This window comes from Micromys minutus (assembly GCF_963924665.1).
Source record: "Micromys minutus genome assembly, chromosome: 6".
NCBI classification, from domain to species: Eukaryota; Metazoa; Chordata; class Mammalia; order Rodentia; family Muridae; genus Micromys; species Micromys minutus.
In genome coordinates, this window is record NC_137975.1 from 69,076,760 (window position 1) to 69,102,926 (window position 26,167).

The following is a 26,167-nucleotide window of genomic DNA, read 5'->3' on the forward strand; positions in this document are numbered from 1 at the left end:
AAAATGTCTATCAGAACAACAACATTTCCCATAAGGTGCTGACATGAGAGAAACAGATTTTATAAACGAAATTTGATTTCAGTAATTTCTGAAACTAACGGGTATTTTGATTTGCTGCAAGTGGCTTACAAAATGATGTCGGACTTCTCATCATCTTTCATTCCATGATACGGTGTTTCTCCATCTATTCCTGTTCCTGATAGCCTCTTAAACTCTCTGGAGAGGTTGGCTCACTTTCATGTCACAGAAACATAAGCGATTTTGTGTGTCTATGTAAATCTAGGAGTCAAGGGATGAGATAAAACCCTGTCTGTCTTTCTGAGGCTCCTTAATTTTCTTAGTATGATTTGCTCAGGCTGCACCTATTTTCATGCAAATTAAATTTGATTTCATTATCTGCAGCTGAAAGGGCAACTGTATATACATTTGCTACTTAATTCCTCCAGTCCTTAGCTCCTAAATTGCTTCTAAAACCTAGCTATTGTGAATGGTGTGGAGTTAACACTGATGTATAAGTATCTCTGTGAGATACTGACTAAAATTCTTGAGGTAAACACCCAAGAATGATATAAGGTGGTTCATTTGGTGGACTGATTTTAGTTCTTTTGAGAATATTCTGTATTGAGTTCCGTAGTGACAAGACTAGGTAACAATCATTAGCAGCTACCTATGAGGGCTCTGTGTTGTCCACATTCCTGCCAGAATGGCCTGATTTTATTTGTTCTCATAATCATTGACATTCCAACTGATAGTTTTCTCAGTGTAGCTTTATTCAAATTTATCTGATGGCTACATGCTAGGGAGGTTGATGGTTTTATATGTTTATTGGACATTCATTTCATCATATCAGAAATGGCTGTGTTTATTGGCTGTGTTATTAGATTTACTGCTTGGGTTTTTGAAATCTTTGGATATTCTAAATATTAGTCTCATGTGAAATGTATATCTAGCAAAAACTTTTGACCTCTAAATGTAATATGTCTGTAACATGTCTTCATTCAATTAGCTGTTTCCTCAGCTGTTCAGAACTGTTTTGATTTTATGAAATTCCACTTGTCAGTTGTTGGAATTATTTCATGAAGTATGGAGACCTATACATCTACTGTTTTTCCCATTCTTTTTCTCAGTTTCAGAGGTTGGATCCTTAAAGTCTTTGGTATATTTGGCTGTATTTTTTTGCGCAAAGTGATAAACGGGGATCTAGTTTCACTCATGCACATGTCTGTACCTCCTCCAGCACCAGTTAATGAAGAGGCTGCCTTTTTTCCAACGTATAGTTTTGGAATCATTGTCAAATTAGGTGGCTGTCCAGACGCAGAGCAGAGCCTGGCCTACCTGCCAGACAGAACGGCGGCTCATAGAGGCTGAGCAACTGCAATTGGGAACAGAAAATTAGAACTTCTGTTTCCGCCCGGAGGCAACTTCCAGACGCAGAGCAGAGCCTGGCCTACCTGCCAGGCAGAACGGAGGCTCATAGAGGCCGAGCAACTGGCCACTTCCGGACGCAGAGCGGAGCCTGGCCTACCTGCCAGGCTGAACGGCGGCTCATAGAGACTGAGCAACTGCTATTGGGAACAGAAAATTAGAACTTCTGATTCCGCCCGGAGGCGACTTTTGGACGCAGAGCAGAGTCTGGCCTACCTGCCAGGCAGAACGGAGGCTCATAGAGGCTGAGCAACTGGCCACTTCCGGACGCAGAGCAGAGCCTGGCCTACCTGCAGGCAGAACGGCGGCTCATAGAGGCTGAGCAACTGGTGAGTGGGAGACCAAGACTGCAGGGGAGCAGAGAGATCTCTGCGGAGTGCACACAGAAAGTGCACACCGTACCTTGCTTTGCCCCGCCCTGCCCGATCCAGCGATTGGGAACAGAAAATTAGAACTTCTGTTTCCACCCGAAGGCAAATTCCGGATGAAGAGCGGAGCAAGGCCTACCTGCCAGGCGGAACAGCGGCTCATAGAGGCTGAGCAACTGCGATTAAGAACAGAAAATTAGAACTTCTGTTTCCACCCGGAGGCGACGTCCGGACGCAGAGCGGAGCCTGGCCTACCTGGCACCCAGATCGGCAGCTCATAGAGGCTGAGCAACTGCAATTGGGAGCAGAAAATTAGAACTTCTGTTTCCACCCGGAGGCGACTTCCAGACGCAGAGCAGAGCCTGGCCTACCTGCCACGCGGAACGGCGGCTCATAGAGGCTGAGCAACTGGTGAGTGGGAGACCTAGACCGCAGGGGAGCAGAAAGATCTCTGTGGAGTACACAAGAAAAGTGCACCCCCTGCCTTGCCCTGCCCTGCCGTGCCTGATCCAGCAAACAGAAACAGAACTTTGGAACTTCTGCTCACACCCAACGACTCTGAGGCATAAAACAGGGCTCGACCCATCTGACACCTCAACCAGTGGAGAACCAGGGTCACAGACCAGATACAAGGGAAAGGTAAGAACTTATCACTGACAACAAAATGGCAAGAGGAAAGAGAAAGAGTATATCCCAAGGGAACCAAGACAATCTAGCAACACCAGAGCCCAGCTCTCCCATAACAGCAAACATCGGAACTCCAAACACTCCAGAAAAAGAAGACACAGACCTGAAATCATGCCTCAAGACGCTGATAGAGTTACTTAAACAAGAAAGGGAGGAAAAGCAAAAAGATTCAGAAGCTTTTAAAGAGGAAACAAGAAAAACACTCAAAGAACTCAAAGAACGAGAGGAAAACAGAACCAAAGAAATAAAGGAATGGAAGAGGGAAATTAAAACAGAAATTGACACAATAGAAAACGCTAAAAGAGATAATTCTAGAGTCAGAATACCAAAAAAAAGAAATCAGGAGTCACAGAAGCAAGCATTTCCAACAGATTACAAGAGATCGAGGAGAGAATCTCGGGGGCAGAAGACAACATTGCAAACATAGACAAAACAGCCAGAGAAGATGCAAAAAACAAAAAGCTCCTAACCCAAAATGTCCAGGAAATACAAGACACAATGAGAAGACCGAACCTAAGGATAATAGGAATTAAAGAGGGAGAAGAGTATCAACTAAGGGGCACAGTAAATATCTTCAACAAAATCATAGAAGAAAACTTCCCTACCCTCAAGAATGAGATGACCACGAGCATAAAAGAAGCCTTCAGAACTCCAAATAGGTTGGACCAGAAAAGAAATACCTCCCAACACATAATAGTAAAAACATCAAGTGCCCAAAGTAAAGAAAGAATACTAAAAGCAGTAAGGGAAAAAGGTCAGGTAACATATAAAGGCAGACCAATCAGACTCACACCCGATTTCTCAACAGAGACTATGAAAGCTAGAAGAGCCTGGACAGACATCATGCACTCCTTAAGAGAGCACAAGTGCCAGCCCAAGCTGCTATACCCAGCAAAACTATCAATCACCATAGATGGAGAGATGAAGATATTTCAAGGCAAATCAAAATTCACACAATATCTGACCACAAACCCAGCACTACAATGAATTATAGGTGGAAAACCCAATACAAGGAGGGAAAATACAGCCTAGTAAAAACAAGAAAACTCCTAAACAAGAAAACTAAAAGAAAAAAACACAGACACAACTCAACCCAAAAAAGCAAAAATGGCAGGAAACAGAAACAATTATTCCTTGATATCTATTAACATAAATGGTCTCAACCCCCCAATAAAGAGACATAGACTATCAGACTGGATATATAAACAAAATCCAGCCTTTTGCTGCATACAGGAAACTCATCTCAGAGACAGAGACAGACACTATCTCAGAGTAAAAGGGTGGCAAAAAAACTTCCAAGCAAACAGCTCCAATAAGCAAGCTGGAGTGGCTATTCTAATATCGAATAAAGTAAATTTCCAACCAAAAGTTATCAAAAAAGATAAAGAAGGACACTTTTTACTCATTACCGGGGAAATCTGTCAGGAGGAACTCTCAATCCTTAACATATATGCTCCAAATAAAAAATCACCCACATTCATAAAAGAAACTCTAGTAAAGCTCAAAAAATACATTTCACCCCACACAATAATAGTGGGAGACTTTAATACCCCACTCTCACCAATGGACAGATCAGGGAAACAGAAACTGAACAAGGACACTGCAAAACTAGCAGAGACTTTGAACCAACTAGAATTAATAGATATATACAGAACATACTATCCTAAAGTAAAAGAATACACCTTCTTCTTACCACCGCATGGCACCTTCTCAAAAATTGACCACATAATTGGACACAGAACGAGCCTTCATCGATATAAGAAGATTGAAATACTCCCATGCATCCTCTCAGATCACCATGGTCTACAGCTGGTCTTTAACAACAACAAAGACAACAAAATGCCCACATACACATGGAAACTAAACAACGCTCTGTTAAAGGATAGCAGAGTCAAAGAAGAAATAAAGAAAGAAATTAAGGACTTTCTAGAATTCAACGAAAACGATAACACAACATACCCAAACCTATGGGATGCAATGAAAGCAGTATTGAGAGGAAAACTCATAGCCCTAAGTGCTTCCAAAAAGAAACTGGAGAGAGCTCACATCAGCAACCTGACAGCACAGCTAAAAGCCCTAGAACAAAAGGAAGCAGATATACCCAAAAAGAGTAGACGGCAAGAAATAATCAAAATTAGGGCAGAAATAGACCAAATAGAAACAAAAAGAACCATTGAAAAAATCAACAAAACAAAGAGTTGGTTCTTTGAGAAAATCAACAAGATTGATAAACCCCTAGCCAGACTAACTAAAGGGCAAAGAGAGAGTATCCAAATTAACAAAATCAGAAAGGAAAGTGGTGACATAACAACTGAAACTAAGGAAATTCAAGAAATCATCAGATCCTACTACAAAAACTTATACTCCACAAAATTGGAAAATCTGGAGGCCTTTTTAAACTAAAATTTTATTCAGTATATAGAGTAGCAGTTTTTATCCCTGCATATATCTTTATATTTTGTTCTTATCTGTTTCCCTCTACAACTCAGTTTTATGTTTGCTATTTAAGTCCTTAATATGGTTTCAGTTAGTGTTTGTATATAATATTAGAAACAGGCCTCATTTCATGTTCTGCGTATGGATAATCACTTTTCTCAACATAGCTTATTTTGTTCTTAGGGGACTGGTGTTTATGCAGCCTCACTTTGGACTTAATATGCACCTTAGCAGAGCTAAAAACTCACAGCCCTCTGCAGGTCTAATGTGATTTACTGAAGAGACTGTCCTTTTTATTTTTTCATCAAATTTTTTAATTATATAATGAAAAGTTAAACATAAATGATATATAAATAATCTCAGGGGGCCAGCAGTTCCTAAAGTTTTAAAAACTGGTGAGTAGGAGATCTGGGCAGCCAGGGAGCAGAGAGATCTCTGTGGAGTGCGTACGGAAAGCGCGCCCCCGCTCTGCCTGATCCAGGGACCAGGGAAATAGCATTGGAACCTCTGTTTCCACCCGGCGATGTTTGGGCTCAGAACAGGGCTCGGCCCAGCTGCCACCTGGACCAGTGGAGATCCAGGGACACAGACCAGATGCAAGGGAAAGGCAAAAACATATCACTGACAACAAGATGGCAAGAGGAAAGAGAAAGAGTATATCCCAAGGAAACCAAGACAACCTGGCAACACCAGAACCCAGCTCTCCCATAACAGCAAACATTTGAATGCCAAACACTCCAGAAAAAGAAGACGCAGACCTGAAATCATACCTCAAGATGCTGATAGAGATCTCTCTGCCTCCTGGCTGCTCGGATCTCCTACTCACCAGGCCTTAAACTTTGTGAACTGCTGGTCTAGGTAGCAGATGGGCCGAGCCTTGTTCTGAGCCCCAATGCCGCCGGGTGGGAACAGAGGTCCCAATGCTGGGTTCCTGGTCCCTGGATCAGGCAGGGCAGGGGCGCGCTTTCCGTGCACCGCCGGGTGGAAACAAAGGTCCGAGACTGTCCTTCTTTTCATTGCATTTTACTGGTTTTTTATTGAGGATCAACTGAGTCAAATTAAGTGGTTTTATTAATAGGGTTTTATGTTGTTTCTTTGCTCTGTTTCTTTAATTTTCATGTACCATACTACTTTAATTACAATAGCTTTGAAATATACTTTAAAATTAAGAAGTATAAGCATTCTAGTTTATTCTTTTTGCTCCAGATGGCTTTGCTTACATTAACAGACTGAAAGATAAAAATCACATAATATCCTCTTAGTCAATGCATAAAGGACATTTGGTAGACGTCACCTTTACTTTCTCTCATGATAAAAACTCTGTACAAATTTGATCTAGGAAAAATGTGGTGCAATGCTAGCCCACAGTAAAACAATAAATTACAGTGAAATATAAGTCTTTTTCTCTTTATTGGAAACAAGGCCTGAATCCTACTCAATGTAATATTAACAATCCTGGAAAGGGCAATTGGGCAGAAAGAAATCAAATGCCTCCAAGTGAAAATCCATTTGCATATGTGATTTTATATAGAGAATTCCTGTTGGTAACTGTCTCAAAAAGAAACCAAGAACTTGATCTCACATTTTAAAAATAAAATATCTTGAGAATGAATTTAACCAAAGAGATAAATACATACATATACACAATAAAAAGTATAAAGTATTGATGAAGAAGGTAGACACAAATGCCCATATTCATTCATTGGAAAAGTTAATATTGATGAAAGAAATTGGAAAAGAAACCAAAAAATGCCCATATTAATTTTAAGAATTACTACTGTTAACATAATTATCAGCCTGCAGGCTTAGTGTACTTCCCACAACATTTTTTATATAAATAGAAATTTTAAAATCTTAAAAGCCAAAGAGAACAGCAGGTAAATGTAAACATCCATACAGAAGCAGAACTTAAAACAGAGGAGGGAAAGGTTTTAACCACAGAAAGCATTAAATAATGCCATAAACACAGAAGGAATATGAGCCTAAGAATTTAAAGTGCCAGATTGTTCCATTTCCTGCTTATCTCTTGAAGCCAGAATGTCTTCCTCTCTAGGGTTCTATCCCCTCCCTCCAAATGGCCCTGTTTACCTTCCTAGTTTCTGCAGTTACCCAAGTTGAATATTCACATGTGAAGATTTAGAGTTAGGAACCAATGACTAGACACAGTGGTTAGACAGACTTTGTGGCATTTGTCTCTCTTTAGCTGTTGGAGCACTCTCCACACTGATATCCAGAGGGGCTTCACCCGTCTGCCTCCCACGAATGGTGAACCAGCTCCTCTTTCTCCATAGCTTTAGCATTGGCACATTGTTGTGTTGCCTTTATCCATTTTCACTGCTTAAAATAAGTCTCAAAGTTGTTTTAATGTTCATTTCCATAACTGCTAAGGATCATGAACATTTTAAAGATATTATTTAGCCATTTTTTTGTTTCTTCTTTAATGAACTAGGCAGGGTGTGGTGGATTTAATTGGGAAAAAAGGTAAGATAACACTGAAAGAGAGGGAATAAGTAGCACTGTGAATGTTTTAAAAATTCATAATGAATTCATACTAATTTCTATTTACCTAAAATTAATTTATACTATTTAATTTTAATAATAACTATATAAATATGTGTGCATATATATATATATACAGAATAAAGAAGTTATGTTGTTTGAGGTGATAATGCTCATCAGTTATTGACTATATAACAAAAAAAAATAGCACCAGGAATAAAAAATCTTTTGAGTTGTTGGTCAGAGGATCACAAGAAACTATGAGACTATTGCTATTGACTTTGATTGATTTCAAGAAATTGAAGGTGAATTCCTATTGTTGAAGACACCATGAACTTAAAAACCTGGGCACTTAAAGGAACTGAACTGTATCTCATTCAAAAGCCTTTTGCCTGACCTGAGAACTTGCTTTTTGTACTGGAAGGTAATCCATGCCTCCAAGAGTGAAGAGCCATCTGTAGTCATACCCATGTGTGACACCTGTGAACCACAACAATGACCAGACTGTACTAGAGTGGCACTTACAATCTGGTAGTAAACAACAGCTCTCTAACTGAACTTAAAATCCACTATACAAGAAGGGAATTATGCCTGGTAGTAAAAACATAGCCAACTACTTACAACTAGTGAGATCATAGACCTTAGAGGAGACCCTACTACGGCCACCTTCCTAAAAGGTATAATCCCGAGCTCCATTCAAAATACTTCTCCTTATACCCATAGATAAATGTAGATCGCACACCTGTTAAAAAACATTTTTTAAACAAACAGAGACAATTACAGAAAGTAAGAGAACTGACTAGGGGGTGACCAGCCTCTGCTAATACATCTACAACACAATTCCCACACTTGAGGCCCAGAGAAAAGAAAAAACATTTTAAGAGCCAGAGGATCATAAAGTCTGCTTTGAAATAGTATCTTCTCTATATTACCAAGAAACTACACACTTGAACTTTCAACAATATGCTTGACTTAAAAAAGACCTGAGTAATGTCAACACCAATTGACATGCCAAAATGAATGTGTAAACAAATTCTCCTGTGGAGAAGCTCCCCAATTGTTTACCCAATAGAATTTGATACAATTCGTGTTCACATGTTTGTGTGTGTGTGTGTGTGTGTGTGTGTGTGTGTGTGTGTGTGTGTGTGTGTGATGATAATAAAGAAAAAAGGAACATGAATTTGAGAGGAAGTGGGAGCTGAAGATATGGGAGGGTTGGAAAGAGAATTAGGGGGAAATTAAGTAAATACAATACATACATATAAAATTTTTAAAAATAAACTTAATTACAAAAACTGACCACAGATATGCAAGGATTGATGGGGTCTTCAAAGCAAGAATGCAATGGGCCTCTTAGAAGAGATATTAAAATTCCAAATCACTGTGGCTGAACTTTTGAACTTTCTGATGTTACTGCTCTTTCTTTCCCTACTACACTGTCTCAGCTTCCTTCACCAAAACTGTGCCTCTGAACCTTCAGTGCCCTACCTGCACCACAACAGAATTCCCATGTTTTGCTCTATTTCCTTCCTCAATGCACAAGGCTTTTCTTTCACCTCATTTATTTTTCATGTTTACAAATAAGTAATTACAAAACAAATTTCTTATGATTCTTCCAGAACCAGTTTATTAGGTAAAATAGACATAATGTCTGATGCCCACAGTACTTTAGGGGCATAAAAATGTTTAATTTTAATGTAATAATGGCGAGCAAAATGATGAATTGTATTCACCTTTATATTAATGTAGTTACACAATTTTTAAAGTATTTTATAGAAAAGGGCCATAAATGTCAATTTCCTAGAATAACAGACATTTGAATAAGCCCTAAATTCTTCTGATTTATCCCAGCTCTGGATCCCTCCCCAACTCAAAACAGGTCTGCTCTAGCCTCTCATGAAACCATAGATTAGTATATATTTACTTCAAACCCGGATTTGTAGTGGTTGAATAGAAGTTTTGTAAATCTATTAAAAACAATTAAGTTAACTTTTAAAGTGAATTTTATGATATAAAATATATACTTCAATAAAATTAACTTTTTTTAATTTCAAACTTTACACAACTTACTGAACATTACAAACGCAAGTGTAGAACAAAGTGATAAATTTCACAGGCGCGTACTTGTTTGTACTTTGGAAAGTTACTGCAAAAATTCTACCACAATGAATTAAACTTTTATAAATCCTAACATGTTTTTGAACATATAATATGAACAACATTAAAATATGTGGGAAGATCATGGCATCAAAAGTGACAAAGTGCCCTATCTATGAAAATAACTATGGAACTAAAACACTCACTATAGAACAATTAAGGAAGCCTGGTTACAATTACGTGCAGGAAGGATATTAAACTTACAAAAGATATTTCTGAAAGCCACAACAGAAGCATAAGAGCAGCAGAGTAATTGGAACCACATCCACACCCACTTCCTTGCTCTTTACCAATATCATCTAAGGACACAGTATTTAGATGCTGACATTAGACAATCTAGAGTGAACAACTTTAAATCATATTAAGACTAAAAGAAAATCAAAAGAATTTTATGACAAGGGTTAAAAGTTTATAGCTTTGAAACTACAAAATATTTGGTGCCCACTACAAACCACATCCCAGGCACCATCATGTCTCCACAGTGAACTCGTTGAAATGGTTTTGTTGTGGTTGAGGCAATCATCTCTGAGTTAATAATTAGCTACTATTCAAATCAAGCATAATTTGTCTATTGTACAGTAGATCACTTTAAAGAAGGTTCAAAATCACATTTTTAGTGGTTGACATTGAATGTCATTCATCATTCTATATAATGTGATCAAAACAAGTAGTAGTCTTTGACCACTGTATAAAAAACGTTGTTTTGCAGGCAGTTAAAACTAAAAACAAGTGCTATGTGCTACATGTGGGTGGACGGATATTTAAAACAAAAATAAATAAAAGGAATACTTCTTTTAAAAAGAGAAGTTTCCTAGCATGATACTTTGAAAAGGATCTAAAAGTAATATTTCTTATATATATATATATATATATATATATATATATATATATATATACATATATATATATATATATATATATATATATATATAGTTGGTTTGTTTTTGGATCTAGACTCTAGACATGTTTATAAAATGAAAGATAAAGTGAAATTAATATGTCTCTATTGTGAAAAGGTATAAATATAATAATAAAATAATTATCTTAATATACAACTTTTAAATCTCAAAACATATCTAACCCTGTGAAATATATTACACTAATCAAATGAATCTAATGCTACTCATCAATAGAATACTTTACAATTTACAATGTTGTGTTCACATTCTTTATTGCATTGCATTTTCAAACAACCCTGTATGCCAGTACAGGAAATAGTTATGGATTATCTACTCAACACCCATAGGCCCCTTAAAGAAGGTACCATCGTTTATATAATCCTAATATGAGATTAATAGAGTTAACCAAACTAGTGCTAGGTATGGCTTAACCCATTCATCAAGTTCTGATGTTCTGGACTCAATCCAATTGACAATAGTCAATCAACATAAAACTTTCCTGATATTAAGCATATAAGGCCTTCAATGGGATAAACATAAAAGAACCAAATAATAAGTGTAATAAGAGCCAGCTGACATTTGAAAAAAATCCCTAAAATACACACTGGCAAAAGACGCATCATCAAGAAATGTTGCTAGAAAAACATGGCTATCCACATATAAAGTAATGAATCTATACCCACATCTAACACCCTGCACAAAAATCAACTTCAAATGGATCAAAGACCTCCAGGTGAAACCTAAGAGGCTGAAAGTGTGGAAAGAAAATACATACAGTGCCTGCAAGATACAAGTGCTGGAAAAGACATTCTGAATTGAGTCCCATTCATTCTGGACCTAAGGCCAACATTCCACGCATGGAACAACAACAACAACAAAAAAAATCCAACTCATGGAGCAAGGGAAACAGCCAAATGAGGAGGAAGTTTACAGAGGGGGACAGAAGCTTTAAACTACTATAAGGTTTAACATCCTACCCCATAGGTACTTGTTCACATGTATTCATTGTTGCTCAATTTAGAATAGCTAGGAAATGAACAAAACTGAATATCTGTCCACTGGTATATGGAAAATGAAAATATGATACACATACACATTGTAATATTATTCATATGTGAAGATAAATGAAATAATTAAATTTGCAAGTAAGTAGATAGAACTAGAAATTTAAATGAAGTTATGCTACTTAGGATAAGTGCCTCCAAGAGGCATAGACTAACAAAGCCCCAGCACCAGACAAAAGAACCCTCTGTAGTGAGAATTTTGGTTTCCTTAAAAACACAATTATGTGAATTTCTTTTTATTTTAATCCCAGCTGTGGGATAAGAGGCTGCTTCACAGTAGGTGATTATGATTTGTCTCATGCACTAGCAGGGGAGTGATCCATTCCAGCTGCAGATAGTTAAATCCTGGGAACTCTGAAAAAGGTATAAAAGCCAGAGTCACAAGAGAGTCAGGGTGCTCAGAAAGGCGGCTCCTGCTCCAGATTGCTGATATTGAGGTTTTATGAGAAGTTGAAGTTATTCTGACAGAAAATATTGGACTTACCTCAAGGACCTCAACACCCCTATTCAACAGGACATTGTGTAATTAATTGGCTGAAAGAAGTCAGTGCCCCCCTTTTCCTCAAACGGTCTTTCCTACCTAAAATTTGGGGATTAAAAGGGATGAAGGTGGAATTAAGTGTTGTAAGAGAGGTAGAGATATAAGAACACAATAAAGTATACCAAAAAATAGTGTCAACAAACCTCATTTGAGTTGTGGATCAGAGGAGTACAAGAGATTCTTAAAACAATTTAAGCTATTGATGTTTCCCTTGGTTGCCTCCCAGAAGCTGAAGCTAAATAATCTCTTGCAGAAGACATTGTATACTTTGGACACAGGATTGAGAGCATTTAAGCTAGTTCTGACCCAAAAGCCTGTGTCTAAAAGTTAGTTTTCATAGTAATGGGAGATGATATGCAATCTACTAGACACAAAAACAACCAATAGTTGTACCCAATATTGATTACTGTGAACACAGAAATGATGAAGATGACAAGGTTCAGTAGTTTCACATATTCCTGATAGTAAACAACAGCCCTCTAATAGAACTTAAAGCACCCTAAACAAGAGGCAAATCATAACTGATAAAAGAAACCTAGCCAACTCCCTGTAACTAATAAGGTCATGGCCCACAGGGAGGATGGAAAAGAACAACTACCATGACTTTCCTAAACCACTTGTCTATAGCTGTGATAAAACACCATGTCCAAAAACAACTTGTAGAGGGATTTATTCCAGCTTATAACTCTCAGGTCACACTCTATTACTGAGGAAAGTAAAGAAATGAATTCAAGGCAAGAACCATGATGCAGAAACATAAGCAAAAGCCTCAGAGAAATTCTGCCTACTGGCTTGCTCTTCAAGACCCGTCCAGCTGCTTTCTTATGTAACTCAGGAACATCTGCCCTGGGGAGGCATCACCATCAATGGGCCCTCCACATCAATAATTAATCTAAAAAAAAAAAAAAAGACCACAGGCCAAGTTATGTGTAGGAGGTTTCCAAGTAAGGCTTCTCTTCACAAATAACTGTATCAAGTTGACCAAACACTAGCCTACACATCAGTATAATTCCTAATGATTTAAACACTTAACCTTATACCAACAGATAAGTGTAGATGTTATCCCTCATTGAATTTTTTTCCAGCAGGAGACCATTACAGAAAGCTAAAATTCATCAAACGAAAAGGAAAAACTGATTACAGAGTGTCCAACCTCATCTGAAACACAACACTATCTACATTTGAGTTACTGGTCAAAGAGTATGCAAGACAAACCCGGAAGAATGTAGCCTATTGTCACTGCACTTTGTTGTCCCCCAGAACTCCAAATTGACACCCTAATGCTGAAGACACCACACACTTCAGACAGGGGAACAGGGGAGTATCAAGCTGACACTGACTTGGAAATCTCCTCCCAGAGGACTACATTTCACAGTATTGGAAAGTGTTGTGCAAGCTGTTAATGATGTGCTGCTTAGGGGGTTTCGTTATGGTGGGGGTGGTGGTGGTTGTGGTGGTTATTATCAATACGACATAAGCTAGGAAAATTTGGAAAGAAAAAACACTAATTAAGAAATGCCTCCATAAGACTGGCTGATAGGCAAGTCCCTGAGACATTCTCTTGATTAATGATTAATTTGAAAGGGTACAGCTACTGTAAGTGGTCCTACACACTGATAGGTAGTTATAGGTTGTATAAGAAAGCAGGATGGAAATGCTCGGGCCATCTGGCACTGGGAAGAGCAGAGATCCAGGAACACAGTGAGACTGATCTGTGAGTAGTCGTGGTGCAGAGAGATCAGGGCCAAGCTTGCGGAAAGCTCACAGGCCACCACCCCCCCAAGACCAAACCTAAAGATAATAGGAATAGAAGAAGGTGAAGAATATCAACTAAGAGGCACAGTAAATATCTTCAACAAAATCATAGAAGAAAGCTTCCCTATACTTAAGAATGACATGACCATGAGCATAAAAAAAGCCTTCAGAACTCCAAATAGGTTGGACCAGAAAAGAAATTCCTCCCGACACAATAGTCAAAACACCAAGTGCCCAAAGCAAAGAAATAATACTAAAAGTAGTAAGGGAAAATGGTCATCCAAAATGTAAAGATAGACCAATCAGAATCACACTTAACTTCTCAACAGAGACTATGAGAGCTAGAAGATCCTGGACAGACATTATGCACCACTAAGAGAACACAAGTGTCAGTCCAAGCTGCTATACTCAGCAAAACTCTCAATCACGTAGATGGAGAGACCAAGATATTCCAAGAAAAAACTAAATTTACACAATATCTGACCACAAACTGAGCACTACAAGAATTATAGGTGAAAAACTCAGTACAAGGAAGGAAACTACATCCTAGTAAAAACAAGAAAATACCTAAGCAAGAAAACCAAAAGAAGAGACACACAGGCACAATTCTACCTCTAAAAGAAAAATAGCAGGAAACAGCAACCACTATTCCTTAATATCTGTTAATATAAATGGACTCAATTCCCCAATAAAAAGACATAGGCAATCAGACTGGAAACACAAACAGAATCCAGCATTTTGCTGCATATAGGAAATTCATCTCAGAAACAAAGACAGACAATATCTCAGAGTAAAAGGTTGGGAAAAAACCTTCCAAGCAACGGTCTCAAGAAGTAAGCTGGAGTGGCCATTCTAATATCTAATAAAGTAGATTTCCAACCAAAAGTTACCAAAAAAAAAAAGATAAAGAAGGACACTTTTTACTCATTACAGGGAAAATTTGTGAGGAGGAACTCTCAATCCTTACCAGATATGCTCCAAACACAAGAGCACCCATATTCATAAAAGAAACCCTGCTAAAGCTCAAAAAATACATTGCACCCCACATAATAATAGTGGGAAACCTCAACAACCCACTCTTATTAATGGACAGATCATGGAAACAGAAACTGAACAAGGATGCAGTGAAACTAGCAGAGGTTATGAACGGATTGGAATTAATAGACATCTACAGAACATTTCATCCTAAAACAAAAGAATACACCTTCTTCTCAGCACCTCATGTCACCTTCTCCAAAACTGTGACCATATAATTGGTCACAAAACAAGCCTCAATAGATATCAAAAGATTGAAATACTCCCATGCATCCTATCAGGTCATCATGGTCTAAGGCGGGTCTTTAATAACAACAAATACAACAAAAAGCCCATATACACATAGAAACTAAATAATGCTCTATTAAATGATACCATGGTCAAAGAAGAAATAAAGAAAGAAATAAAGGATTTTCTAGAATGTAATGAAAATAAAACCACAACATACCCAAACCTATGGGATGCAATGAAAGCAGCACTGAGAGGAAAACTCATAGCTCTGAGTGCATCCATAAAGAAACTGGAGAGAGCATACACCAGCAACTTGACAGCACAGTTGAAAGCTCTAGAACAAAGAAAGCAGATACACCCAATAGGAGTAGACGGCAAGAAATAATCTAACTTAAAGCAGAAATTGACCAAATAGAAAGAAAAAGAACCATTCAAAGAATCAACAAACCCAACAGCTGGTTCTTCAAGAAAATTAACATGATTGATAAAACCTTAGCCAGACTAACTAGAGGGAAGAGAGAGAGTATCTAAATTCTAAATTAACAATATTAAAAAGGAAAGTGGAGATGTGACAACTAAAACTGAGGAAATTCAAAAAATTATCAGATCTAACTACAAAAGCCTATACTAAAAAACCTGGAATATCTGGAAGAAATGAATGAATTCCTAGACAGATACCAGATACTAAAGTTAAACCAGGACCAGGTAAACCATCTAAGTAATCCAATAACACCTAAAGGAATAGAAGCAGTGATCAAAAGCCTCCCAACCAAAAGAAGCCCAGGTCCAGAGGGGTTCAGTGCAGAATTCTATCAGACATTTATTGACAACCTATTACCAATAACTCCAAACTATTCTACAAAATAGAGTCAAATGGAACACTACCTAACTCAGTTTAGAAGGCCACAATAACCCTGGATCCTAAGCCACACAAGAACCCTACAAGGAGAGAGAACTTCAGACCAATCTCACTTATGAACACTGATGCAAAAATACTCAGCAAAATCCTTGCAAACCAAATCCAAGAACACATCAAAATGATCATTCCCCATGATCAAGTAGGCTTCATCCCTGGGATGCAGGAATGGTTTAATATAAGGAAATTCATCAACATAATCTACCATATAAACAAACTCAAAGAAAAAAAACCACATGGTCATCTCACTAGATGCTGAGAATCATTTGACAAAATTCAACACCCCTTCATGTTAAAAGTCCTAAAAAGAACAGGAATCCAAGGTCCTTACCTAAACATAATAAAAGCAATATACAGCAAACCAATAGCCAACATCAAACTTAATGGTGAGAAACTTGAAGCAATCCCACTAAAATCAAGGACTCGACAAGGCTGCCCACTCTCCCCCTACCTATTCAACATAGTAATGGAAGTCCTGGCCAGAGCAATTAGAAAAAAAAAGGAAATCAAAGGGATACAAATTGGAAAAGAAGAAGTAAAAACATCACTGTTTGTAGATGACATGATAGTGTACCTAAGTGACCCCAAAAATTCCACCAGAGAACTCCTACAGCTGATAAACAAGTTCAGCAAAGTGGCTGGATATAACATTAACTCAAACAAATCTGTAGCCTTCCTCTACTCAAAGGACAAACATGTGGAGAAAGAAATTAGGAAAAAGATACCCTTCCCAATAGTCATAAAAACTATGAAATAACTTGGTGTGACTTTAACTAAGCAAGTGAAGGACATGTATGACAAGGACTTCAAATCTCTAAAGAAGAAAATAAAGGAATATCTCAGAAAATGAAAAGATCTCCCATGCTCATGGATTGAAAGGATCTACATTGTAAAAATGGCCATTTTACCAAAAGCAATCTACAGATTCTATGCAAACCCCATCAAAATTCCACCCCAATTCTTCATAGAGTTGGAAAGAGCAATGTGCTATTTCATCTGGAATAACAAAACACCTAGAATAGCAAAATCCATCCTCAACAACAAGAAAACATCTGTGGGAATCACCATCACTGACTTCAAGCTATATTACAAGACAATTGCGTTAAAAACTGCCTGGTACTGGTACAGAGATAGGCATGTGGATCAATGGAATAAAATAGAAGATCCAGAAATGAGCCTTCATATATATGGTCACCTCATTTTTGCCAAGGGATCTATAAACATTCAACAGAAAAAAGGACAGCCTCTTCAACAATTCGTGTTGTTCCAACTGGCACTCAGCATGCAGAAGAATGAAAATAGACCCTTTCTTATCTCCTTGTACAAACCTCAAGTGCAAGTAGATCAAAGATCTCCACATTAAACCAGATACACTGAAACTATTAGAAGAGAAAGTAGGGAAAACCTTAGAACACATAGGCACAGGAGAAAATTTCCTGAACAGAACAGCAAAGGATTGTGCTCTAAGGTCAAAGATCGACAAATGGGACTTAATGAGATTGCAAAGTTTCTGTAAGGCTAAGGACACTGTCAAGAACACAAAAAGGCAGCCAACAGAGTGGTAGAAGATATTTTCCAACCCCACATCAGAAAGAGGCCTAATATTTAAGATATTACAAAGAACTCAAGAAGCTAGACAACAGAGAATCAAAAAACCCTATTAAAACTGGGGTACAGAGCTAAACAAAAAGTTCTCAATTGAGGAATATCGAATGGCTGAGAAGCATCTAAGGAAGTGCACGACATCCTTAGCCATCAGAGAAATGCAAATCAAAACAACCCTGATATTCCACCTCACACCACTCAGATTGGCCAAGATCAAAAATTCAGATGACAACAGGTACTGGCGAAGATGTGGAGAAAGAGGAACACTTCTCCATTGTTGGTAGGGTTGTAAACTGACACAACCACTCTGGAAATCAGTCTGGCAGTTCCTCAGAAAATTGGACATAGTACTACCTGAAGACCCGGTTATTCCACTTCTGGGCATATACCCCAGAGAAACTCCAACATACAACAAAGACACATGCACCACAATGTTCATAGCAGCCCTATTTATAATAGCCAGAAGTTGGAAAGAATCTAGATGTTCTTCAGTAGATGAATGGATTAAAAAAATGTGGTATATATACACAATGGAGTAATTACTATTCAGCTATCAGAAACAATGACTCAATGAAATTCCTAAGAAAATGGATACATCTAGAGAATATCATCCTGAGTGAGATAATCCAGTCACAAAAGAACAATCATAATATGCAGTCACTGATAATTGGATACTAACCCCAGAAAGCTCTGAACACCCCAGAAACAACTCACAGACTGTGTGAAGTTCAAGAAAAAAAAAAGAATAGATAACACCATTATGTTTACTCTTTACACTCCATGAAAACTTTGACTAATTACAGGTTACATCTTGTTTTACATGTACTTTATGCTCATTGTAACTAGTAAGATTTTTATGCACACTATCAAACCTTAAAAAAAAAAGCCAAGCAATGACAAAAATATGTTTATATACTTTTATGCAAAAATGCTTAAAATTTGTACATTTATCTTTGTTTTTTTAAAATAAAGTTCTTCAATAAAAAGAAGAGAAAGTAGGGAAAACCTTAGAACACTTAGGCACAGGAGAAAAATTCCTGAACAGAACACCAATGGTTCCTGCTCTAAGGTCAAAGATTGACAAATGGGACTTAATGAGATTGCAAACTTTCTGTAAGGCTAGGTACACTGTCAAGAAAACAAAATGACAGCCAACAGATTGGGAAAAGATCTTTACCAACCCCACATCTGATAGAGGTCTAATATCCAAGGTATACAAAGAACTCAAGAAGTTAGACACCAGAGAATCAAAAAACCCTATTAAAAATGGGGTACAGAGCTAAACAAAAAGTTCTCAATTGAAGAATATTGAATGGTGGAGAACCATCTAAGGAATTGCTCCACACCTAGCCATCAGGGAAATGCAAATCAAAACAACCCTGAGATTTCACCTCACACCAGTCAGAATGGCTAAGATCAAAAATTCAGATGACAGCAGGTACTGGCGAGGATGTGGAGAAAGAGAACACTTCTCCACTGTTGGTTGGGTTGTAAAATGTACACCACTATGGAAATCAGTTTGGCGGTTGCTCAGAAAATTGGACATAGTACTACCTGAAGACCCAGTTATTCCACTTCTGGGCATATACCCCAGAGAAGCTCCAACATACAACAAAGACGCACCACAATGTTCATAGCAGCCCTATTTATAATAGCCAGAAGCTGGAAAGAATCCAGTTGTTCTTTGGTAGATGAATGGATACAAAAATTGTGGTATATTTACACAATTGAGTGCTACTCAGCTATCAGAAACAATGACTTTATGAAATTCTTAAGAAAATGGATGCATCTAGAAAATATCATCCTGAGTGAAATAACCCAGTCACAAAAGAACAGACAAAATATGCAGTCACTGATAATTGGATACTAACCCCAGAAAGCTCTAAATACCCCAGAAACAATTTACAGACTATATCAAGTTCAAGAAAAACAAAGGCAAAAAAAAAAAGAAAAAGAAAAAGCATTATGCTTAATCTTTACACACCAAGAAAATTTTGACTAATTCCAGGTTACATCTTGTTTTACATGTACTTTATGCTCATTGTAACTAGCAAGATTTTAAAGTATACTATCAAATCTTTAAAAAAATCAAGTACTGACAAAAATTTATTCATACTGTTATGCAAAATTACTTTCAAAATCGGTACATTTATCTTTGTTTCTTAAAATAAAGTTGTTCAACTAAAAAATTAAGTGAAGGAAAAAAAAAGCAGGAAGAGCAATCTAATCAGAGCAAGGCAATAAGTAGCACCCCTCTATGGTCTGTTTCATTCCTACCTCCAGATTCCTGGCCTGCTTGAGTCCTGTCTTTGCATCCCTCATGATGAATGGTTATCTAGACATGCAAGTCAAATTAGTTCCTGCCTGGTATTATAAACCTAAGTGACTTCCCATTGCTGGAGATGTCATGGACCCTAGAGGAAAACCTACTACTACCAATTTCCTAAATCAAAATAATTTCTAACTGTATTCTAAGTATTTTATCCTTATACCCACAAATAAGTATAGTTCTCAGCCCTCATCAAAGAAGATTCTTTTATCAGTATATGGAAGCTATCACAGAGACATGCAACCTGTCAAAATGCAGGGAATAAGTTGCCATTGAGTGCTCATCCCCAATTAGTATTATCTAGAATAAACCTTAGACCTGAGGCTCAGGAAATATTATAAATGAATAAGAAATGTTAAAAAAATATCTGAGGACCAGGATACTTGCTACTAGATAGAGTCTTCAAGGACTAACAGAAATGCTGCAACATCAACTTTGTGGTAACCTGTATAATAGTATCATCAGTCTACATACAAATGTGCATAGGGTGAAGTTCACAAGCTCCACCTCTATATTAAGAGCAACAAGGCAATCAATGGCTGCTAAGAGGAAGAATCCACTGATACATAACGAAGTGGTCATACCAAACACTCAAATATAAGAACTACACAAGAACATAAGAACATAAATGAACTCAGTAGGGTATATGTGTGTAAATGATACAACCTTAATTATGCAAGAAGGGATCATGTATTTGAGTGTAAGTTGGATTCTGGAAGGAGTTAGAAGAAAGAAGGAAAAAAGAATAGAAAGGATGTAAAAATTGTACTCATGTATCACAGTGAAAAAATATTTTAAAACTTTGCATTAAAAAACAGAAAGATGAATGCCACGTATTATCTCTCAGTTGTGATCACTAGCTCCAAGTCTTCGGGTGTGAGTATACAACATGGAATAAAAGCAGAAACCAGAAAAGTATTAGTGGACCATGAGCACGGAATAGAGGGAAATAGCAGGATACAGGTGATATAAAAATACAAAGAGAAAATCTGGAAGGGGCCTACAACTGAAGGAGGGGGTTAATACAGCAGGAAAGGGGGAGTAGAAAGATGAATAAGGCTAAGATTGTTTGATAAAACCTCAAGCAATCCTATTATATCTACCTAAAATTATATGCGATGATTTAAGGGTATATGTATATAAACACACACACACACACACACACACACACACACACACACACACACGGGTCTCCTTCCTGCAGTCAAACTTCTATAGTGCTAGAAAATACTATGCAATCTGCCAAGGGAGGGAAACAATTAGTGTCCTTCCCAGCAGTTAAACCTATGAAACAAACAGTGACTATCAGAAAGATTACCATTACAGTGTAGTCAGTGCGGTAGTTTGATAAAGAGTCCATCATAAATCTTAGGCATTTGGATGCTAGGTTCCATCAGTGGCTCTTTGGGGAGGATTGAAAGGTGCAGCATTGCTGGAGGGATGTAGACTTTGGGGTTTCAAAAGACTCATGTCATTTTGAGTTAGCCCTCTGTTTTCAGTTTTGGCTTAAGACAGGAGGTTTTAGATGCTATACCAGTGATCCATCACCTGCTATCTCCAGTCCTATATCATGTACTCTAAGCCTCTGGCACTGTTAACCTAAAATAATTCTTCCTTCTATGAGTTGCCTTGTTCATGGTGTTTTATCACAGCAATAGAAAAGTGATTAACACAATACAATAAGTAGCACTCATATTTTGGCAATAATCAACAGTTGTCCAAATTAATTTAAGGTTCACTCAACATAAAGGAAATCATGTCTGTTCCTAGAAACCTAGTCAAATTTCCTGGGGCTTAGTTGAACTCATGAATATTAGAAGAGAATCCACGACCACCAATCTGCAACACCCACAAAATTTTTAACTGTATTCTAAATCCAATCCTTTTCATATCATGCTTTATCAAAGAACTTTCTCCTTACAGGGAAGGCATGAGGAACAGAAGTGTGGTAGGTCACATTTCATTAGTAATCGTGAAACAGAAAAAGAAGTGGGACCCGGCTATAAAACTTCAAGGTCTACCCATAATGACCTACTTCCTCTGGTAACATTCTACACCCTCAAAGCTTCACAACCATCCCAAACAGTGCCACCAACTTGAGAAGCAAACATTCAAATGCATAAATCTAGAAGAGACATTAAGTTATATACTTCCAATATGCAATGGTAATGAGTAAATATTCCCACTGCAGAGGGGAGAAATAGAAACATACCAGAAAAAAAAAATGAACCAATGGAAGAACAAAACCCATCAAGGCAAACAATCCTGAAGCACCACATCGGACACCTTGTACTCCTGATGGATTCTTCTGCTCTACAGAGGGTTTGGCTGGGCTGGTCCTTCCAGATGTGTCATGTATAATAATTATAACCTCTCTTGCACAGGTTGGTTCTTACTTTGGCAGATATCTGGTATCCCTGGCATCTCCAGCATTCTAGGACCTCCACTGCAACTGAGATTGATAGAATCTCAGCTTCATGAAATGGCCTTTTAGGGCCTCTTACAGAGGCTCTAACACTGCCACACATTGCCTGACCTTCATGGCAAGATGTTATGATCCCTAAGTCTTCAATCTTTTATGCTAGCGTCAATCCCACCAGTCAAGAATAAGACTACAGGAGCTGGAGAGCTGGCTCAGTGGTTAAGAGAGAACTGGTTGTTCTTCCAGAGGTCCCAAGCTCAATTCCAAGCACCCATATAGTAGCTCAGAACTGTCTGTTACTGTAGCTCCATAGGATCCAGTGCCCTCTTCTAGTGTGCAGGTGTGCGAGCAGACAAAGCACTAATGTTCATAAACAAATAAACCTTTAAAAAAGCAAAAAAGAATAAGACTACTACCACAATTTAACAATTTAAAGCAAGCTTTAATTAAATACTGGCTAAGTGAATGGACTCTGGCTAGGTCTGTCTCTGGACTCCCAGAAAACTGGCTATGAGTCTTGCTTTTCAGGAGCTTAAAAATGTAAAACCCATAATTCACCACATTTCTAATCAGGTCCAATCACAAGCACGCATACATACTTAGAATTTCCTGGCCACTTATCTCCTCTCACATGTGATTAAACATATCTAATACAGTCAAAAAAACGAAGAACAAACATGATGTATTAAGTATAAACGTAACTCTTACTCTAGAAGGTATTTTTTTTCTGGTTTGGTCTCACACCGGCAGCCATTAATACCACTGAGAGCACATTGAAAGATTCTTCTTCCAGCCTGGTATAATCTGCGGTTTTGAAACACAGCTGTTGTTCCTGGGCAGGCCCGAGTGGGTGAGTCTTCAGTATCACTCTCGTGGGCAACTGCTTCTAGCAAACAACCCATTTTATGCCATTCTCAATCAGACTGCTTTCTCCTATCAAATAAGTTTGCATTTTTACAACTTGGTTGATGGTTAGGATATTAACTTCAGGCACATTTCTTATTGAAGACAGTGAGGCTATTCTTTAAAAATTATGTATGGTTTTTTCCTCTGTATGTTCTGCTCCTTGTCTACAATTTTAAACTTGCTCACACAACTTTCCTTGCTAAACTTTATGTAGTTCATCTTTTCTCTTTCTCCGTCAATCTGAATAAGAACACTGAGAAGTAACCGTGTCACAAACTGAATGCTATGCGACCTTCTAGCAAGAAGTAAAAATTTTTAACTCAGCCTCACACAAGTTCTCACCCCATGGACAGAATACGGCCAAGTATCTTCACTCAGATGTAATCATAGCAAGCCCAATTCTAGATCTCACTAGCCCAGGCCTCCCCTCTGTGCATATCACTTATCATGTTGGTCTTCTGAACTCCTACCAGCATGGCCAAGCTCCTCTCACAGCATTCTAGGAATTTTCTACCTCAAAGTTCTATTTTCTTCCTCATGTAAACCAGTTCCAAAACATGACATGTTTAGGTTTATAAAAGCATCAGCCCTACTTGCCAGTATCAATTTTCTGGATTGATTGCTTTTCTCGCTGCTATAACCAAATATCTGAAAAGAAACTATTTGAGAGATGTGTGTTTCTTCTAGCTAACAGTTTCAGAGGATCATTCCATCACAACAAAAGAGGCACAGAAGAGAAGAGAGGCACAGCAAAAGGAGTAGAGCAGGTCACATTGTGTTAACAATGAGAAAACAGAGAAAGAACAGAAAATAGAGCCAGGCTATAAATATATCAGGCCTACCCCCAAAAGACACACTTCCTCTGGCAAGTTTCCACTTCCCAGATGCTTTACACCTTTTCCAACTGATACCAACTGGGAACTAAATTTTCAAATATATGAGAATATATTCTCATTCTTTTGATTTTTCATTTAAAGAACAATAGCTTGATATTTGATAAATACTGAACTGAGCACTGAAGATGCTATGAAAAGCACAATAGAGACATTTTTCTGAGACTACTGAAGCTTACCATCTTAATAATCAATATGGACACATGCCTACACCACACACACACACACACACACACACACACACACAACTTTCTGTGCCTCTGCATACATGCCTTTGTTCTTCAGCTTAGGATGTTTATGGGATTCCTAATAGTGGAAGTGAAGGTGTCTATTAGTTTTTTACCTGTTTTTAAGACCTTTTCCCTTCCAATTTGGTTGCCTCATCCTGCCTTAATATGAGTGTTTGTGCCTAGTCTTAGTGCATCTTGTTATATAGTCTTCAGCTGCTAATACTAAGAAGCCTTTTTTTTTCTGAAAAGAAATAGATCTGGTGGAGAGAGAAGTAGTGGGGGGTGGCTGAGAGTAGTGGAGGAAGGGGAGGATGTGGTAATGATATATTATAGGACAGAAGAATAAACAAGGAGAGAGAGAAAGAGAGAGAGAGAGAGAGAGAGAGAGAGAGAGAGAGAGAGAGAGAGAGAGAAGTGTTTGTGGCCATGAGTTTACCCATTTTGAAGCAATCACGCCTGTAAGAACATATTCCACATGGGGAATCACCAATTCAGTGCTAGAAGACTTTTTCAACTTCTATGTCATAATAGATGATGTTTTGAAAATTATGTATTAATTAATAATTGAAGTATAAAATAAAGAATGTGTATAGACCAAACTCGGCTTGGTCAAAGTGAAAACATAAATGAAAAAAAAAAAAAAACTTCTGTTCAGAATGGTAAGCATTTCAAGAGTAGGATCTATAAAGCCCAAAATCCCATAGGATTGCATATCTCACACACCTATGAAGCATTCATGTCCCACACACTTATTGGATATGTAAGTTTTATTTGATACCTAACTTACCTCAGTTTCATTATAGCTATTAGCACAGAAAAAGAAAAATACTCTTAGTTCCTTCCCATAACTATCATCTGTGGCTTTCTGTAGAGAAGCAGGATAACTCATCTTGAAGACAGTTCTTTTATCCTTTTATAAAAACCATTAAAATTCTAACAGTGATTCAAAGGTGCTGTTAAAAACTCATACACAGTATTTCAACATCAACCATACTGACTTTTTTATTTCTACACACCTCCTTAATCTTGCCTAAGAGAAAAAAATCTCCAATGTAGTGTTCCAAGTTTACTATTTTCCCATGTATGCCACTTAAATCTGAAATTCCCAACTGAGATCTCTATGTCTAGAAAGTAATTTTCCCACAGTAAAATGTCTCCTTGAACAAATTAGATATTTTCTTTTTCCTACCCCTGAAAAATTATCTATTCAGAATCAACTTCCACATATGGTACAGCATCTGGGTCCTATCCAGTGAAGGAGGCAAGATGAAATGTTAGAAGTGAGTTAACCCTTCCATTTCACCAGTCTTGTGCCTACTACATTGTAACTATAACGGTCTACATGGAGAGGTTAGTCTGGAGTCTCTGGAAAGAGTTCCAGGAGTTAAACAATGTAAGTGAATATAAAAAGATATCTTTATTTTCATCAACGTCTGACCAAAACAATTACGAACACAAGCAATGAAACCACCAGAGTATAAGTAATATCTATGACTTGATCACTGATAATTTTATCCATCCTTTCATATCATATCATCTCTTGCATACTTCTTGAAATCTCATTTCTTTTCAACATTACATCAGACTGTTAATGGCGTTGTAAACACTATTATGTCACCAGACACTGAAGCAGAAAGATGTCAAGTACAAAGTCTCCCTGGACTATCATTTGAGTTCAAGGTCAGTCAACTTAATAAGACTGTCTCAAAATGAAGAGTAAAAAGAGGGCTGGGAACACACCATAAGAGCAGACTGCTTGCCTAGCATAG

General features: G+C 37.7%; 1 protein-coding gene across 9 annotated transcripts in view; it reads right to left on the bottom strand.

Moving 5' to 3' along the window:
• Positions 1-26,167, bottom strand: part of SUGCT (succinyl-CoA:glutarate-CoA transferase) — a 714,452-nt gene that overhangs the window by 572,993 nt on the left and 115,292 nt on the right. The window lies entirely within an intron of this gene.